Source organism: Podarcis bocagei (assembly GCF_964188305.1).
Source record: "Podarcis bocagei genome assembly, chromosome: 6".
Classification (NCBI taxonomy): Eukaryota; Metazoa; Chordata; class Lepidosauria; order Squamata; family Lacertidae; genus Podarcis; species Podarcis bocagei.
Window position 1 is genome coordinate 30,602,485 of NC_138130.1, and position 20,262 is coordinate 30,622,746.

The window sequence follows — 20,262 nt, forward strand, 5'->3', positions numbered from 1 at the left end:
CTAAGACAATCTTATGTAAAATTAACCCTTTGAGGGTCACAACCTAAAAGGTCCAACACAAGCTTATTCAAGCCCCTACACGGGTCTTGAATTATCAAGGAGATAATAGTTGGATGCCACCTATCTCCTCATGATCGCAGCATTCTTCCACATATTTCCATACACCTTCCAACCATAACCTGGGGACATTATTCCCTTTATTTTATCCCCAAAGTTTGTTGTTACATATGTCATCCTTTCTAATCAGCTTGGAATTTCTGAATTCAGGTGTTTTACTTCAGAGTAATTATAGAATTTTCACCCTCCAATTGGTGCAAAAATTAACTAATCCAAGAAAAGATTCATTCAGATTTTCCTAATTCTATGCTCCCTTTTAAGTCCTGGTGCAAGTCAATGTGAGGGTTTACCGGGCTTATGCGGACTGTGTAATCAGGAAGAGAAATCTGGACCACAAAAGCGAAAGGTACAGCTTAATTTATCGATTACAGGTGTAATGTAAACACTGACAAGGATACCATACAATTCAAAACTAATGCCTACAAGGCTTCTGCCACAAAAATGGATATAATTACCTACTGAAGATAGTTCACTGCAGCTGAACTCCAACAAAGACGAAGACCTCAGATCTTCAAGCAGAAGCAAACCTTTGACCAGTTTGGCCAAGGCAAGGCTTCACCAATGGAAGAGGCAGGCTATCCCACAGGCAGTTGTCCAGGGAGGTCATTTTTCAGACCTTTGTTTTCCGGTTGACACAGATGGCTCTAACTGTATCACATCATTTTCACTCACTCACCTTCCTCTATTTCTATCCACCTTTTCATATCCCCTTTTCCTCCTTATGCAAGGCTTTCCCATCCCTTTGCTTGCAAAATTAATTAATGCTCTCATGGTCTTATTTCTTTGACTGCATGCTATACAGTGAGCAGCATGATGCCTGCGTAAAATGTCTTTGGATGCATCCGGATGAAAGTGGAAGTCTGCCTAAAATATGAAACAAAGCCATGTTCGTTACAATATTTTACTAACACCCCAAATCATCTGGCTTGAGTATTGTCACATTACCCTCCAAACATTGCCCCAAAATGCCTTTAGATTTATTCCAAATTATGCCAGTTCTGTAAGGTTCTTTTCTTCTTAGTTTAGTTCAAATTAATTCTGCCTTATCAGCATCCAATCAGGACATGACCTAAAAATTCCACCTGTCTCAATACTCTTGTTAGCTGCAAGCATAAGCATAAAATTTCATCCAGATTCAGAGCAGCAGCCTTACTCATGTCTTGCTGGACTAGACCTTCACTCTCTTCCTCAAAGAAAGCCCAGGACACTGGAACCTCATATTCACAATCTCTTTATGTTTCTCTTTGTTGAGACATTATAATGTTGCATTTATTCCCCCCCCCCACCAACCAGCCAATGATCTGGTGTGGAATAAGAGAAATGTTGCAAATCATAGTGTTATCCCAGGGTATTTTGGCAGCTGCCACTGGAGGCTGCCATTTTTTGTGGCACCATATCCCCCTCCCAGATGCCATAGAATGGTGGTAAAATAAATAAATAAATTTAACAGGAAAGCGGTGTTTAAAATAAAAGGGACCCTTCAGGTTGCAGGTGTGTAACATGTTGTTTGAGCCTAACACACACCAAAGCTGAAACTCATGTGAACCAAAGTTGATTCATAGGTTTGGGCTCTTATTCACCTTGCCAGAGTGGCTACAGACAATAGGTAGCTAATGACTCATTAACCAAGACTCCCCTGTCTACTACCATCTTGTGCCATGCTTGGATGGAATAGCTTGGCTCACAACCATATTGAACTTTAGATTTGTGCAAAGGCATGTATCACTTTTGCAGTGGTGAAATAAATGCAATTGTCTTTTTTTCTTTATTTTTACGTTTCTAGCTCTGCTCATTTTGGTGTGGAGGTGATGTAGAAAGAGGATATTAAAATTGCTTCCGTTAAAAGGTTCTGTTTGAGTAGCAACAGCATAGCGAAGGAGTTTGGCAATGGGCAACATGACTTTGCTGTTTTCTCTGGATGAGCATGATTGCTTCTACAGTAATACTGTCGACCAACAAATTATTTCTGTGGCTTCCACAGGTATAGGTCCTGTCTGCAGGCCAATGTGCACATAATCATGTTTTTACATTACAAGAAATATAGTTGAAATGTGCAGGTTCCACGGTATGACAATAATGCTTGTCGGTTGACATCCCTCACTGCTGAGTTAGCAGAAAAAGAGAACATAGCACTGTCAACAGCATATTGAGGTAGTAGCTACAAAAATAGCAATTAATCTACTGACTAATTCAATACCCGGTGGTGTAGGAGTAGAACCTACTTCATCTACATCCATGGCCTCATGGGAACCACTTTTTATGGATTGATCTCATATGGCATGGGGTTGCATTGGAATGGTACAATCATGTGGACCTGACAGATTGCATGGGGCTTCTCCTCCTCTTGGGGTGGAAATGCATGGGAAAGTTCCAGAGATCTGCATCATTTGTATGCAGTCCTCAAGCACATTGGGTTTGCAGAGTTATGGCTGCGGCTGCATCTCTGCTCCAATAAAACCAGTGGGACTTATTTCCCAACAAACCTAGGCAGAAATGGAGTACACAGCTGCAATTCTGATTATACTTGCAATGTCACCATTTAGCATTATGAAACGACTTCTGAGTAAGCATGCCCATGACCAAGCTGCAAACGTCCAGCATTTGAGAGAACTTGGATCAGTCTTCTGGATGAGAAATTCCTAAATAAATTGGTTATTCCATTCACAAACCTACTGATCGACCTTTTCTAATGGGAGCTCATGTGATCACACTGGAACCCAGATTGGTTTCTTTGTAGCATTTTTGTGAAGAACAATGGTATGCTGCGGATAAAACATAATGGTCTGTAGTATTTGAAGATGCCTCACATGGATCTGTCTTGTCACAATTGGATGAAGAAATATGGGTGACATTATTTTTTGGAGGAAAATTAGTGCTGTATTGAAGCAAACCATAATCATTCATGTTGTCTGAGAAGGATTTGATTTTGTGATTAAGTGATTTTGAGGTTTGCTTGTTACAGTTCAGTATTATTTAGTGGTATGTTATGCATGATAAACACTGGATGCCAAAATGAGTGACTTCTTCAGTAGGAAGGTCCGGTAGTACAACAAAGTCAACAATTGTAGTCTAGATTTATAGAATATTGACTGCAGTCTTTTACACCACAATAAACTCTCCTGAAACCACCTTGAGTCTTCTTTCCTGATGTTTGATCAATCTCTGGCTTCTTCTGTTAAAATATGTCAAAAGGGGGAGACCTCTCTACCTGAGCTCAGTCCTTGAAGACCTACTGGCAGAGTTAAAATTATGAATAGGTGGTGTAGGGCTGCATGGAAGACCCTAAATTCTGCGTTAAAAAAGTGTAAATCAGTTTTCAGACTCTTGTCTTTTAACATTTCATTTAAAAAAAAAAATTCAAGAGAGTCCAATTTCATCATGAGTCAAAAGCAAAAAAAAAAAAAGTAATTCTCAACGCTCAGTTGAGAGTTTGTACTAGAGGAAAAAAACACCACGATCCTTTCAAAGGATTAGCCACTATTAATATACTATGGCCAGCATCCCAGGCAATTTACTCTTAAATTGTCTCAAATGGGATTACTTGTGACAGGCTAGCATCAAGATTGTGGATGACCAATGCCATTCCTCAAACCTTTTGATGAAACTACTTTACTGTCCATTTTTTAAAAAAATTAAAAATGATGCAAATCTGGTAGAACTCATTTTAAATGGGGTTTAAGAAAGCTCTAGTGCATGTTTTGATGGGGGGAAAAGGAATGCACACGTTTAAAAGTAAAATCTTTAAAGTTTTAAAATAAATCTATATAGGTATAACGAGTATACTTGCTACAATGAATTAAAATCTATATTAAGATTATACACAAATATCAAACTGAAAACTTATTTAGCATCCAGAATCCTGCAGACAGAACACTGATATAATGTGCTGAAAGGTGAAATATGGAGAAATAAAATGTTTCTTATTCTACATTTGCAATAAATGCATTTCTTCCCCCTACAGAAGGAAAACTACCTGAACTTTCTATGGACTCCTGACAGGATTTGCTTTTCACTTTTGTTGAGGGAGGGGGGGAGGCGATGGCTATTCTTTGTGAAATATTCCCACACATCCCTAATTTTATTTCTCAAAGCAATGCCACAAAGGATATGACCTCTTTACTCTTAGTAACCTTTCATGCCCCTGAATGGACTTGGACATTGGTGCCAGTCAACACAGCTTGATTTGCTATGGTAAGAATAAGATTATATCTAACAGCCTATGTCATTTCCAGGTTCAATAGGCACAGATTTAAACCTAGTCCTCCCTTTGACCCTTTGGATTCTCTTGAACTATTGCACCTTCTTTGACAATATTTGTGAATGAATGAATTCATGACGATTCAAGGTTATTTTAATGATAATAGCCCTCCCCGACAAAGGGAAAAGGAAAAGGCTAGTAGTTACTGGCACTAGTGCTTCTTCACCACAGCCGACTTCCTTTTTGACAGATTGACTGTGGAGTGAATTCCTGTTTATGGTCAAAGGCTGAAAGCTGTTGTGTGTCTGCGGCAGCACTGCTGCTACTGATCTGTGAACATGACATGCCTGATAATATTGCGTTGCCATGGGAACAACAAACATAGGGCAAAATTCTATTAGCTAGAGTGACTCAGTGAGTCAAACAGATAATGTGATGGGCCTGGCCAGATTCACCAACAAAGGCTGATGTGAAAGTTGTGATGAATTAACTTTGGGCTTGTTGGTTCGTCTTTCTTCTTTTTTCTTTTTTAAAAAAATACAAATTCTGCCTATTAAGTCCTCATATTTCCCATGTTTATTCAGTAGTTCTATTTCTGTAAAATGCTTATATACCAATTAGATAGCTCAATAAACCCACACACAGAGAGACATATTTTGCTTTAAAAACAAAAACGTATGTTCATTCATTTTTATTTTCAGCCAGGGCAGGTCATAAGCATGGAACCGTTAGGTTTAAGCTTTTACTTCAGCTACACGTTCAAGGGAGTAAGTCCCATTGTGTGTGGTATACTTCTGAGTAAATCTACAAAGGGTTGCACTGAAATGGGTGCTACCTGTTTCTAACTGGAATTTCAGTTTTCTTTCTTTTTTGTATGTTTATTTAGACACCTTAACTGTGGGACTTTTAGGTAAGTAAATATGAGAGTTATCGGTAAAACACAACTAAAACCCATCAGGGTTTTTTTTATTTAAAAAAATACAAGTATACATGAGGTAATTATCAATAAAACACTGTCAAAATCAGTAAAACAATAATAGAGACCTAGATTATATGCTTGGGTAAACTTGCGGAAATAAAAATGTTTTCAGGTAGGCTGTGACAAAATGAAGAATGTATATTGAGCATGGTTCCAGCCTCTGATATTTTCTTATTTCTCTTTCTCTTTCTGAACTACATTTCCATACATTCAAACCCAATGTTGGGTCTGACATTTATACCTGTGCTTCTTCTTTGAAATGTGATTTCCAACCTGCTTCGAATCGTCTTCTTTGGCGATCACTTGTAGCTGAGTAAGATTGTCTCCCACAAACACGGTTTTAACAGTGAGTCCGTAAGTGACTCTGGAGGCCAATTCAGGACCCACACGTCCTTCCACAGTGGGGACATTGGTTTCCAGCCAGGAATTGATCGTGATGAGAGTTTGCCAAGTGTGCCTTCCTCTTAGTGCGTTTCTCCCTTTTGTCCTGAGTACGAGCGTCTTCAAAGCCCATGACACCTTTGGTAAAGGCTGTTCTCCAATTGGAGCACCCGTAGGCAAGTGTTTCCCAATTGTCGGTGTTTATACTACATTTTTAAAAAATTGCCTTGAGATTTTAAATTTGCCTTGAGACCTGCTTCCAATAAAGCTCTATCCAGCACCCATGAGACTATATCATTCAGGTATTTGAGACTCATGTGGGTACCAAATGCAGAAAGGGACAATCTACAGTGGGGGATTAGCCTCCATGCTCTAGCTGGGCATCTAAGGGGCAGGGAGAGCTTTCATGTTCTAGAGAGCCCCTTCACACATTCAGTACCCATGAGTAACATACACCTTAATAGGTCCATGGAATAATCTAAAAAAGAAAAAGCCTGTAGAGCATGATCTACGAAGTGTGTATACTATTTGAAAATTTCTTACCACAGGCCTACCCTCAACTGTATGCAGTATGTGAGGCCAGGGTTATATTATCAGAGGTTTAGCTATGCAGACTGAAGTGATCTATGCATTCCATCAAAGGGAGAACCAAAGGGCTTTTTTTTGCAGCCCCTCTACGGAAGCCATCAAATGGACCCCGAGTGCCTTTAAAAAGGGGGAGATCCTTGTCACTGCAAAGACATTTCCCATGTGCGGATAATCCCTCCAAAACAATTTTAATATCCGATTCGTCGGGTTTCTCAAGAGTTACATAAAGTTTTTATAAAGTTGACAAAAGCTATTGATTCAGCTCCAATGCTTTCCTCACTATCCAGTGTGCGAAGCACTTTTCTTTCTGTCTTTTTAAACTTTATGGAAATGTTAGAGATAGGATTTTTTTTTTAAAAAAAGTAAATAAATAAATAAAATACAAATAGAATTTAGTATGGGAGGCAATTTTAAATATTTGATGATATAATTAAGTCCTGATAATGGCCTTTTATTTTCAGATTAAAAATGCATGAGGGTTTTTATCCTCTTCATCTTTATTAGACACTGTTTTCATTGTAATTATTTGTTACATATTTTCATAAACATCTCGTGTTAGCAGTGTGAAGCAGCAAAAATCCAATTAATTGTGATGGCTGGAGCATATGGCTCCGACACACACACACACACACACACACACACACACACACACACACTCAAACATACATGGGGACCTGTGGTAGGTACAGAAGGTATGACAAAAGGAGGAAGGAAGCTCACCATCTTCTCTTATCCTTCCACCCTAACTGGTCTTCCTCCACTTCTACTAAACACCTTCATATATGTTTAAGCTTGATTGAGGGAGCAATACCATTCCTCAACACCCAATGGCCACCATTTCCGATTTGAGAGGAAGGCATTTTCTCTCCCCCTCTATGGCGAGGGTCATTCTTTTAACTTAAGGAAGTTCATGGAAGTCCCTTCATCTCCCCTGCCTCCTGAGAAAGCCTCCCCAGGGATAGGGATTCCTCCTGGACAATGTAGGATATGGTGTGGAGATTGGCTGTGTGGAGAAACAGACAGCAAACGTCACTTCCCTGAGCTCCCTTAGATTGACATCTTAAGATCCAAGCTGGATCTTCTCTTTTCCAGGAGACCCCACACAGATCTTGTTCAACTCTATTCAGGAGGGCTCCTTGAAGCTTTTCAGGGCGGCAGGTACAGGGCCGGATTTAGGTTTGATGAGGCCCTTAGCTGCTGAAGGTAATGTGGCCCTTTGTATGTCCAGCTGTCCTTTGTCAACAACAAATTGTCGCTGTCTTTTGTGTTGAATGTATGCTATATGGTAATTTATGGACCTAATCGGTATCTAAAGCCATTTGCCACTGTTGCTGTATGTTTTTTATTTTGTTTTTTGTTTTTTATCTTATTTTGGAAATGTACATCCAGCTTTTCTTTTCCCTTAAATTTTTTTTGGGGCCCCCAAGAGAGTGGGGCCCTAAGCTATAGCTTGTTTAACTTATACATAAATCTGGCACTGGGGAGGTAGCTGGAGGAAGAAGATAACATGAGAAAGTTCCTTCCAAAAACTATGTTATCTTAAAGAAAGGAATGCCGTTCCTCAGTGATCAAGCCTCTGTTTTGAATGCCCAGCTGCAATCTACAGCATCACCAGGAAAGGCTTGGAAAATCCACACCCTAAAGCATTCTGGGAAATGATATAAATGAGTTGGGGGAAAATGTTCAAAACAACGTTTGTGGGGAAAACAGAGACTTTTTTACTAGGAATTTTAAGTGCGGAGATACCAAAGGAGCAGAGACAATTATTTATGTATGCGACGACAGCAGCGCGGATGCTACTGGCCCAGAGAAACCAGGAAGAGAATAACTTTAAGAAGGAATGGGAAAAATTAACATTGTACTTGAGAGAACACTGTAAACAAGTAAAAAGTTTGGCAGGATTCAGGTAACGTTTGTAATGTACCGAAAGCTAAGGTAAAATTGGATTATATAAGAAAAATAGAGATAATAAGTGAAGCAGTGGAAAGAGATTAAAAATGGTAACCATGGAAAGGTAGAGGGGAGTCAAAGGATTCAGGGAATCCTAGATGATGATGATGATGTTTATCGTTTGAACCTAAATTTGCAATGTAAAACACAATAAAAAAAATTGTGTGTTTTTTTTAAATGGAAAGTCCACTCCATCTGAAACCCTGGAGAGCTGCTGTCAACCAGTGTAGACAATCGAGTTGGATGGACCAGTAGCCTGACACAGTTTTTTCTCTTGCCAGCTGAGTAATCCAGACCAATGGCTAGATTGCAATCTTGACTTAAGTGGGATTTGCTCCTCCAAAAGTGCATTTAGGATTGTAGCTTTGATAGTTTTAATTATAACATACCATATATAAAAATATATATTTATTAGTATAATTTGAGAGGGTGGGAGATAATTGGTGAGACACAGTGTTCTGCAAAGTCCAAATGATTTTCTCTCTCTCTCTCTTACACACACACACACACACACACACACACACACACATTACAATCAAGAAAGGTATGTGTTGATTTGAACCTCAAAAAGTGTTCTCATGTTGAAAAGTACAGTGCAGCTAGGCTATCATCACAGAGTCCTGAGAATTCAAAAGTTTCCCCAAATTTATTACCTCACTTAATTTGCTGCTTTTACAAAGGGAGACAAATTGGTGTGTTTCACTGCCGGTGCATCCCTGAACTCATCATTATGCATCGTCTTGGATAATGTACAGTATTTCATATTCCAGGGACAGGATATATCATTGTTCTTTTGATGTTATATCATATTGGATGTATGTAGGGAATGATGATTTCAACTGTGAAATGTAAATTTGGCTTATGGTGTTCTTGCTGCCTATGTGAATGTTAAATATACATTATATAAATGTCATATAAAATTCACAATTGCTCATAACAAATGATTGGCTTAGTGGGAGAGTGAATACCAGAAACTTCTCGCACTATTTATGAAAAGAAAAAGCCTAAAAGGAGAGAGTGGAAAATAAATAATGCATAAAGAAATGCAATAAATATGAATAAAGAATTAAAAACAAACCAAAGGTTTTTTTGTACGATGCACAAATCTTTGTAGATCGGAATCACTCCAAAATAAGAAAACAAAACCTACCTCTGTCAGCAACTTGGTTGTTTGCTTATTGCTGAAGGACACAGTGGAGACAAATCCAGGTCTGTTGACTTATTTAGGTGCAAGATGTCATATATTTTGTGAAATTCTTTTGCTTGTGTGTGTATCTCAGTGGCCAAGTGTGCATTTCGTGTGGAGAAGATCTGAGATTTAGTTGCAGTTGCCCTGATCCCTTCTCATGCACCCAAAGGCCAGACAACTAAGAGTTTCTGGGTTGTGTATGTGTGGGAGAGAAAGAGGTTTTCATTAAAATATTTATAGATGGCCTTTTGTCCATACGGACTCCAAAAGGTTTACAAAGCACACATGAAAGCAATTGTAAGCAGAAAAACATATATAAACCATAAAACCATTGAGAAATAAAAGCCCAGTAGCAAAAACCAGCTATCAACCACTGTAAGTAAAAACCATCAAATGCTGAGAACAGAGATGTTTCTGCCACCTGTGCAAAGCGAAGCAACGAAAGGACAAATGGAATTTCACTCTGTAATTGGTCTGTCACAGGTTTCCACCAACCTATCCACCTCTGGTGCTAGGACATAAAACAGGGCCTTCGAAGAAGATATTTATCATTCAGGTGTATATGACTTATCCTGGTCCCAATCCATTGAGAGATGCATAGGGAAGTACCACAACCTTGAACTGAGTTCTTACATGTTCTACAAAACAAATGCTAGAAAGCAATCTGGTCACAACATTCTGCACCAGCTGCAAATTCCGAACAGATCAGTCCCATGTAGAGCATGCTGAAACCAGAGTTGACTAAGGGCTAGGTTGGTGTAGGTGGTTAAGAGTGGTAGACTCATAATCTGGGGAACCAGGTTCGCGTCTCCGCTCCTCCGCATGCAGCTGCTGGGTGACCTTGGGCTAGTCACACTTCTTTGAAGTCTCTCAGCCCCACTCACCTCACAGAGTGTTTGTTGTGGGGGAGGAAGGGAAAGGAAAGGAAGCGAAAGGAGAATGTTAGCCGCTTTGAGACTCCTTCGGGTAGTGATAAAGCGGGATATCAAATCCAAACTCTTCTTGTCAGATTCATCTTCTCCAGGATAGTACTCAACTGCTGCACCAGCTGAAACACTTGAGCATCCTTGAGCAATGTTGGACCCAGTGTCAGGGACTGTACAGAGGAGGAATGGTGGAGACCGCCTCCCCATCCTGACCTTTCCAGGCAGGAGGAAGATGAAGACAGTATAGATTTACAACAGAGGATTGAGGGATGTTGCAGCTCAGAGGCAGATGAGGGGGAAAGTTCAGAAATTATGGGAGAGCCAGAACCACTCCTGGCCGACTCGTTGGCATTAGAAAGCATTCCAGACCCTCCATCTCCCAGAACCCGGAGAGCCTTAAAAGTAGGAGAGCAAAGAGCTCAAAGACAGAGGGTACGTAGCAGCACGTGTAGAGGATGATGATGACAAATGAGGAAGTGGGCAAGACGGGGTGGGGTGGAGATTCACTTGGGACAACACCATTATCCAAAAGGCTGGGTTCTATAGCCTCTCTCTGTAAAGATTGAAATAAAGAAGAACTGTAAGAAACGTTCCCTTGTCTTTATACTTTCCTAGGCAACCAGCTTGGATCTGCTGCCTCTGGCTTGGAGAAGCACCTCTGGTCCTTTCGAAGGAGTACAACCCCATCTGGGGCAGGCTGTGCTCACAAACAGAAACTCTTGCTCTTCAAGATGGAACCTCACATTTTTAGTCCTCGCCTGATCCATTACTGTGTCTAGGCAACTGTTCAGGACCTCTATGTCCCCTTGGAATCAGCTGAAAAGGAGAGATACAACTTGATATCATTGAGATAGTGACGGATACAAACCCAAACCCTCTATTAGGCAGAGAGAGAAGTGGCCACTTCAGGGAGCAGATCCCAAGAGTAGGGATGGGTGAATCTATATCTCTAGATCTCTCATTTTTTGCACTCATCCGTTATCCACATTTCCACATCAGGTTGAGATTTTTAAGAAAGAAATATTCACCAGCATTTTAGTATGGACGTCTCCTCATACACAAGTGTTTGTACGCCTTCTTGACTAATATACACATTGCTGCAAAGGGGTTCTGCCTAAAATAATGGAATTTTGTATGTTGTTTTCACGAATATATGCATTTTAACGGACACTATTCCAGGTTATGCATATTTGTTCACCTTACTTGCCTAGAGAAGTGCACTGCAAAATTCAGAGATTTAGTGGGAGGCTATGGTTTGGTTCTCATATTATTTTGGGATGTGCAGGGTAAACAGGTTTGCCTTTAAACATGAACCAAATCAAAATTCTCCCCTACCCCTAACTAAGAGGCATGCATGGTGCCAGTAGAGCTGTGTGTATCACACAATTTCCCTGCGCCCTCTAAGTTAGTCTGCTGCCCTCAGGTGCAGTGGAGGTTGGCATCCCATCGCCACATTGCAGTAAGATTCAGGTGTCAGTTAAGATCAGGCATCCCCAAACTTGGCCCTCCAGCTGTTTTGGGACTACAATTCCCATCATCCCTGACCACTGGTCCTGTTATCTAGGGATGATGGGAGTTGTAGTCCCAAAACAGCTGGAGGGCCGAGTCTGGGGATGCCTGGTTTAGATAGTTTTTGTATGTGGAATGTGTGGGGAGGGATTTCGCCTCAGGCAGCAAAATGCCTTCATTCGGCCCTGATCCTCTTTGAATTTGTCTAGTCCTCGTTACATTACATCTTATGGCAGCAAATGTCATAGTTTAACTAGGCACTGTGCTACATTTTATTGTGTTAAGTCTTCACACATTCAGCTTTGCTCAATTTAACCAAGTTCTAGTACAATGAGAGAGAGAGAGAAACTTCTCTCTAAACCACCGTGCATAATTTTATAAGCCTCCTTTGTGGCAGTTGATTGGTATTTGCTGCTTTACTGTGCTTATTTGTTGTTTTGATAGGTTATTTTAACAATTATTTCAACTATGTATTATTAATAGGAAGTTAAAGTGTAGAATATTAAAATAACTACATTAAATTAAAAGGAGTCACCCGGCAAAATGGGGGGGGGGATGTGTGTGTTTTAAATGGCTGATTGTTTGACTTTACATAGTGATGCATATCTCTGCATTACTGTGAACCGTTTGCTTTGTAGTACAGTATAATAATAAACAAATAAAAGAAATCAATGGAGCCTTTATAAAGCGCAATTGAAAATCTTTGCAAAAAAAGCTTTTGCAGGAACTGTTCCATATGGGGAGTACGTGGGGGGAAGTGTTATTGGCCATTGCTATTTTTAGTTCACAATGTTTATCATTTCTATAGCCTGCATTGTCAATAAACAGATTCCTGCTTCTCTCTTTCAGCTCTTGGCTTTGTAGCAAGTGAACCAGTAAATATACCACAAACTTGCAGTGTGCCCTGCAGCAGTGGTAATATTTGCTGCTGTGAACTTTGGGAAATTATTCCATTCAGGGCTGAAGTGTGGACCATTCCTCAATGCTTCTGGAGCCCTTCCTCCAAGTGAACTCAAAATAGATGCTGTCCTAGGTTTCAATTCTCTGCTGGAGTTCACCCAAACTGGTCCTCCCTCCATGTTGCTTTTCATGGAAAGAGCTGCGCACAATTCTTGAAATTCTACACCTTCCTCGCGGACAGATCAGTTGGAGGAACCATTTCACCAGATTTCTCCAGGAGGTAGAGAAATCTTCCAAGACTGTCTCCAACATTCTGGTTTTGGTAGCACCAGGGCTCTAGCACTAGCAGATAGGTGAGATTTCATGTTGTGCAACAGAGGAATCCACCAGAATGAGCTCACTTGTAAGTGACTTTAACTTAGCACTACATCAGACACAACACTTTGCGACTGAACCCAGGGCTAAAGAGATTTGGACACATGTGTTTGTTTCAAACGGGGTCATTTGCATGGGAAACGAGAGGTGTCAGAAGCCAAAAGATCTTCGTTTTAAAAGGTACTCATATGGTGTTTGTTTGTTGCAATTTGGTTTAAGGGTTTAATACTGTGTTGTAAGTTGCTTTGTCTCACGTTTGTGAGTAAATTGACCAATAAATATAAATAGTAACAATTAATAACAACCATAACAAAAACCACAACATCATAATAAAATATTGCAGCAAAATACACCAAATTTAAAAATACAATAAAAAATCATTAAAATATTGTAAATTTGTAAAATCCAGCATCAAATGACAAAGAATGCATAAAATTAATTCTCTAAAAACGCTTGACTGAACAAAAACGTTTCCAGCCTCCCTTTTTTAATGTGCATCGGCTTGAAATTCCTCTGTGATAAAGTGAAATCTTATTTTTTTTCCCTTGCAGATATCAGCTTAAAGGGTTTTAGATTCCATTAAATGTAATATATGAGAGAAAGTACACATATGCCTTAAAAGTTTCATTGTTTCTTTTGCTGAGGTGCCACTGATTATACCTCCAGAAAGCCCATTTTAAGGTATAGCAGTTGAAGATCATTCCAGGGAATAATGTACACTTTCATACTGTATGTATAATTTTACTTACTTTTGCGTAAAGTGCAGGATGGATGTTTGAGAGGCCACTTTGACGTTATAAGCACCTATTAGTTGAAAAAGCATCACCGGGACATATATAAATAGTATACCCCCCCTTTCCCCCCACACCACATATTGAGACAGACATTCTAAAAAGATTTGTGACAAAGCAAACCTTTGATTTTGAAAATGTACATAGATTGATTCTTTTAACACTGGGTGGTAACCAGTGGCGTAGCGTGGGGGTGCCAGGGGTGCCGGCCGCACCGGGCGCAACATCTGGGGGGGCGCGAGTCCAGAGGGAAGGGACAAGCAATCGAGGCTTGTTTGGGGTGGGGGGGTCGTCGTCTCCGTTTGGCCGGCCCCCCTCGAGGAAGCGGGAACCTCTCCAAGGCGCAGCGCGCCGTCGGTGGAGGGAAAAGAGCCGCGCAGCAGCAGCAGCAAAGCCGGGAGGAGGAGGAGGTGGAGGCGCCGCCTGCCGCAGGATCCGATCCAAGCCTGCTAATCGCTTGCTGGGAATTAAGTGGCTCAAAGAGGCAAAGGAAGTGGTGGAGCCGCTGGCCCGGCCGGGAGGAAGCTGGAGAGAGCAGCGCGCCTGGGCGCGGCGAGGTTGTGTAGGTGCGCTCTGGCTGGCTACCCGCCTCCCGGGCTCAGTGCCTCCATGACCCCTCCAGCGGCGATGGGAGAGATGGGGGGGTCTGGAGCAGCCCCGGCTGGCTGCTCCTGCTTCTCCCCCACCTCCTTCCCGTTGCCGGCGCCTTGATCTCATCCGAATCAGGGATGAAACACGCCCATCCTTCGCTACTCCTTGTCAGGTCACTGCTTCATTTCTCCAGGGAGAGAGAGAGTAGAGGAGAGGTGCCAGGGATTGCCAAGCGCCCGTGACGCAAAGGGCTTGCCCACGCGCAGGCTGAGCTCTGCGTGGCGGGGGCGGAGGGAGGTGCTCTGCACATGCTTAGGAGGCGCTTGCCAGTGGCGTAGCGTGGGGGGTGCAGGGGTGTCCGGCTGCACCGGGTGCAACATCTGGGGGTTAGGGTTAGGGGGCGCAAATCCACGGGTTAGGGGGCGCAAATTACTTGCCTTGCCCCGGGTGCTGACAACCCACGCTACGCCACCGGTGGTAACTGTTGCCAATGGATAATGCAGAAAACCCAGAAATTATTGGGAAGTGATTTGGTTCATTTTGAATACAGCTTTGAGCTCCAGCCTCCTTCAGTGGAAGTGGCAAGATCCTGAGGTGAGAGAGAAGACCACTCCACTTCTAGGAATGGATGAACATGGCATTTTCAGCTTCCCTCACTCCCTCACTTGTTCTGTAATAAGGTCATTTCTCCACATTTCTGCATCAGTTTGTCATATATATATTTTTAAAAAGTCCTCATGAACATTCACCAGCATTATATTGCAAACATCTCCCATTATACACATTTTCCTATGCAGTTTTGCCTAATGCATAAATTTTCGCAAGCCATTTCCCCTAATATAATGCATTTTCGTATGTTTTCGGCACTGAGATATGCATTTTTACATACACTTCTGCCTAATATATGTTATTTGATTGCTCCACAACATTCAGAAAAGTGCAAATTTGAAAGAACAGCTACATTTTTTGTTCAAGTAATTTGCTTCTGTAAGTGCAAATCAGGTGAGTTTGCATGAAAATGTGAAAATCGAACCAAATTCTCCCCCCCCCCCACTTGCTACACACTTCAGGTGGAAAATACAGGAATGGGGGGAGGAAGGAAGCACATCAGGAAGAATGAGTTTTACCCAGCTCTTTCTGAGCTGTGCTGTTTTTCTCCTTGCAAATTTCTTTTTTAAGAGACAGGACTATATCCATATAAAAATCCCCCATCTGTATTCTGAAGCATTGCGGTTCATTTTACCATCTTCGAACTCTACCATCTCGTTCTGTTGCACGTGTAGGTCCAATCAAGTCATCATAGTCAAATATATGCTGGAGAGCTCTGATGCAAGCTGCTATATAAAGGTGTAATCAGATGTGCATAATTAGTGTGTCATCAGCTATATGAAACCGTAGAGCAAGGAGAAGTTACACTTAGGGTCCTATGTGTGAGATATTGTAATAATGAATAGAAAGCTTCTCATTCTGGGCGACACCTTGTCTTAGCATCTATTGTGAGAGTTGTTGCAAGCAGAATCCCTGATCCTTGCGCAGAATAGAAATGAATATGCTTTCCCCCATGAGAAACAGTTCTGAAAGGTTTTGCTACAAACTGCCTTAAACCAGTTACAAAAGAAATGTTCCAAATACAAAGTAGCACATTGCTCTTAACAAACTAGCAATGCAGTCTAGTCTTCTTTACTTCCTTAATGCAGCCAAAGAACAAGCTACTCTCTGATCCCAGAGAGAGAGCCTATGCAAGCAACTTGCTTATGGAACAATACTGAGCTGAATCACTGGCTTCATCTCCTGCTGAGAGAGATCACTACTTGGGTTTCCAGGAATGGATCATAAATTAGTTTAAACGCTCAAATGGAAACTTGCACCCTCTCCTGCCTCATCAGCTACAGTTAAACTTCTTTTGTCTAATGCAAACCTATCTTTACAAAATGCAAACCTCTGCATAAGTTTTCAAATACAATGCATACAAACATGCACATTAAACTTACATCTTTAACATCTATTTGGCTCTGTTGTTTTCTGTACTCCTGAGTCCCTGGGGCATTTGTCTATTTCTCACCTGCAATTCTGCAGCCTCCTCATCTGGAGCCATGTTACAGGAAGATCAGGGTTTGCTCTACCATTAAGCAGAGTGGTGTGACTGCCTCAGGCGGTAGACGTTGGGAGGCATTGGTGAAAGTCACCTGGCCATTCCTCTCTTGTGGGGGCAGAGCTACCTGTGCCATATAATCTGCTCTGCAAAACCCTAAATCAGGAGTGAGGAAGCTCCATCCCACAAACCTAATTAGGCCTGCCAGGTCTTCCAATTTGGCCCACAAGGCTATTTTGGCCAAGCCATGCCCCCAGCCATACCTGGGTCAAGTAAATACCTGGCTTAGCCAAAAGGGGCTTGCAGAGCACCCGCAAAGCCCTGTGCCAAAGACTTCACAAGGCCCTATAATCATCTGATAGATTATTGTTCAGCAGCTTGCAACTGGGCTTCACAAGACCTGAGAATTGGCATCTTGCAGGATGCTTTGAAAGACCTTTTGTAGGGAACAAAAAAAGGGGGGTCACCTGGTACCATTTCAGCATCAGGTGATTGACAGGTGACTAGCCCATTTGTCAAACTTGGCCTGCCAGGAATAGGAGGAATAACCACCTGCCCTGCTGGTATCACTTAGTTCTTGACCCCTCTCCTAAACTAACCTGCTGCCCTCAGGTGCAGAGGATGCTATTCCATCACCAGTATTGAAGTAAGAATAGGGAAATGCCATACTTCAGTGATGCAGCATATGCTTTGCATGCAGAAAGTCCCAAGTTCAAGCCCTGGCATCTCCAGTTGGACTGGGAGGGAACCAGCCCTGAAACCCCAAAGTCACTGGCAGTCAGTGCCGCCAGTGGGCAGATCATTTGACTCGGTATAAGGCAGCGTTCCTTCGTCCCGTGAAACTGCTAGTTTGGCTGGCTCTTCTGCAGATGGAATGGAGGATGTCATATTGTTTTTTGCTTCAGGCGGTAAAATGTCGTGGGAAGCCCTAAAGGAAGTAGTCTCAAAGTGCTTATCAAGGTCTCCTAGCTGCTTTGACAGGAAGGTTTCAGGAGATGACCAAGTTGTTTCATATAGATAGGGTGTGTGTGAGAGGGAGAGGGACAGGGGCAGGGGGGAAGAGAGAGAGGGAGAGGGATTGGGGGAGGGAGGGAGGGAGGGAGAGAGAATGAATGAGAACCTAATGGGGAAGAAGGCAGAATGCTGTTTCTGTTGGCAAGAGGGGGATATCAAAAACTGGGAGTCGTGGTGAAATCCAGAAGGAAGACATAGCTGCTTTCTTGAACACTGGGCAGGAATACCCCCACTGTGACATTTTGTTGCGGGATGCACTGTGGAACATGAGATTTGGTACTTCAGAATGACTTGGCTAAAAAGGTAAAACTGTGAACAAAATCTAGCCTAGAATATATAAATATTAAGTGAGAGAGAGAGAGAAAGAGAGAATATAAGTATGGAAATGAGAAACTTGTGAAATATAACTTGAAATGTACTGGAAATGATTCACACAGGTATGCAGTCCATAAATAAAAACCAAAATCACACACTATGCTTCTCTATATATTACATAATAATTTAGCATTCTAATTATCAATACGAATTGCTTGGAGTAAACTGGTTGCATTTAATTTATTTACTGCATACACAATAACATTAACTCACCAGTTTATTCCCAGTTGTACCTCCAATGATATTTGAGTATTTCAGCCAGATTTTAATTGATTTTCATAGTAGCTGGTTGTTAATAGGATAATTTGTCAGTACAATAATAAAACAATTGTTTCCACAGCACTGTGAGTTCAGTTGATCAGATAACAAAGTTAAGTCGAGTTTCATTAATTGAAGGCAGGTGTAGGATTTTCTGGATGAAAGATACAAATCCCCATGGCCCTCTGGAAATCGAGATCAGAGGTCACTTAAAAATTAGTTAAGCATGATGGACCAACATTGACCTATACAGGTGTTCCAGCTTTCTTTCTGGGTATCACTTCCTGCACTCTTATTTAAACTCTGGCAAAGCCCATAGGTCAACATATGTCTTTCGAAGTCTGCATTAAATTAAAAGCCAGTTGAGAACTGCCTTAACTCCCAATCACTTCTTTGCGGGCTCCTGGAAATATTACCCACAGTAACAAAAACGTTTTGGCATTTCTCTGCTTTTGTGCGCCCTGCAACCTAAATGAAATTTAAATACTTTGAAAAAGATCACTAAGTATTAAAGATTATTATTTCACAACGTTCTCATGGCTGAGGTCAAATGAACGTATTGGTATATATGCAATCCCAGGCATATCTACTCAGAAGTAAGTTCTGGTCACTTCAGAGGGGCTTACTCTCAGGTAAATGTGTGGGGGATTGCACTTTTGGAATTTTTGCTGCTTTGAATGGCATCCATTCCTGGGCATTTGCATTATGAACATTCGATGTAATTGGAAAATCCACAACATGAACAACAGGGAAAGCCGGGGAGAGATGTCTACATTCATTGAACTTGGAGCAGCTCAAGATGGGGCAAAAATGGAATTTATGTGGCACTTCTTTTAAAACTCATTAATATTCTGATTGAAGATTTGACATGGTTTGCTGGCAGGAAAAAGAGTCCCAGCTTTAACGGAGCAAAAGCATGAAAAGCCTTCTAGTTCTGCAAAATGCAAGCTGGGTTCTAATTCTGGGGGGAATTGGCTCTTTCTGGGAAAATGGGCTCCATTCAACCCATGGAGAAGTAACAGGGACCAGCTTCCTGACATGTGTGGAGGCAAGTTGGACAAAAATACTCACACCAAGGGCATGAATTTGCATTACCTTTCTGAGATTATGATGTGGGAAGTAGCTCTGAGTACCACCATTTGGGCATGTCAACAGAGAAGTCCTATACATGCCTACTTAAAAGCAAGTCCCATTGAGTTCAATTGGATTTGCTTCCACTTAAGTTTCTACACAGAAATAGTTGGGCATTTTCCCTCCTTTACTGCCAGTAGAGTAGAATCAAAATAATATCCATAACCTTGAATGGGGAGGTTTTCAGTTGAGGAATATTTACACAGCCAATGCAGAATGAGGCCACTGGTTGTAGTTAATTGCAGAAGGGCAAAATGTGCCTTCAGATTCAATGGAGCCAAGATAGTCAATCCACGAAGCACTCCCTAAAAATTATATCTCCCCTTTTTTTTTTACTTTTATGTTTCCTTGTGCTAATGTTCACAAGAGGTATATTCCAAAATTCAATTATTCCCAGGGGACTACATCTTGTTAAAATGCCCAAAATCTTAGAATCATTTCAAAGATCTCCAAAGACACCAGGGCAGAGAAGACAGCAGTGGTATTAATTTATTGTTGTCATTTGCATCCTTCACAAGCCAACTCACATCAGACATAAAGACACCGCTTGGATCCTGAAACGCACAGTAGTTTCAAATTAACGTTCTGCATCACATTTTTAGGAGCGCTTTGGTCTTCCCTGCTGATGCGTGGCACTAATTTCCAAGTGCCTATAATTGTTTACTAGTGGGAGCCAGACTTTCTTTTTCAACTTCAGTCAATTATGAATGTTCATTCTTAACTTGCTGTACAAAGCTCTGTTATTGTGGTTGGTGGTTGTTGTTTTTCCAGCGCCACTGAAATCTATTCCTTTAAAGTTCATTTGTCAAACCAATCTAAGCCTATTCTATGTGAGAGCAAAAGGAAAGTGAAGTCATCAGGAGAAAAAGAAAAGTGTTCTTTGCTTGTTTGTTTCTAC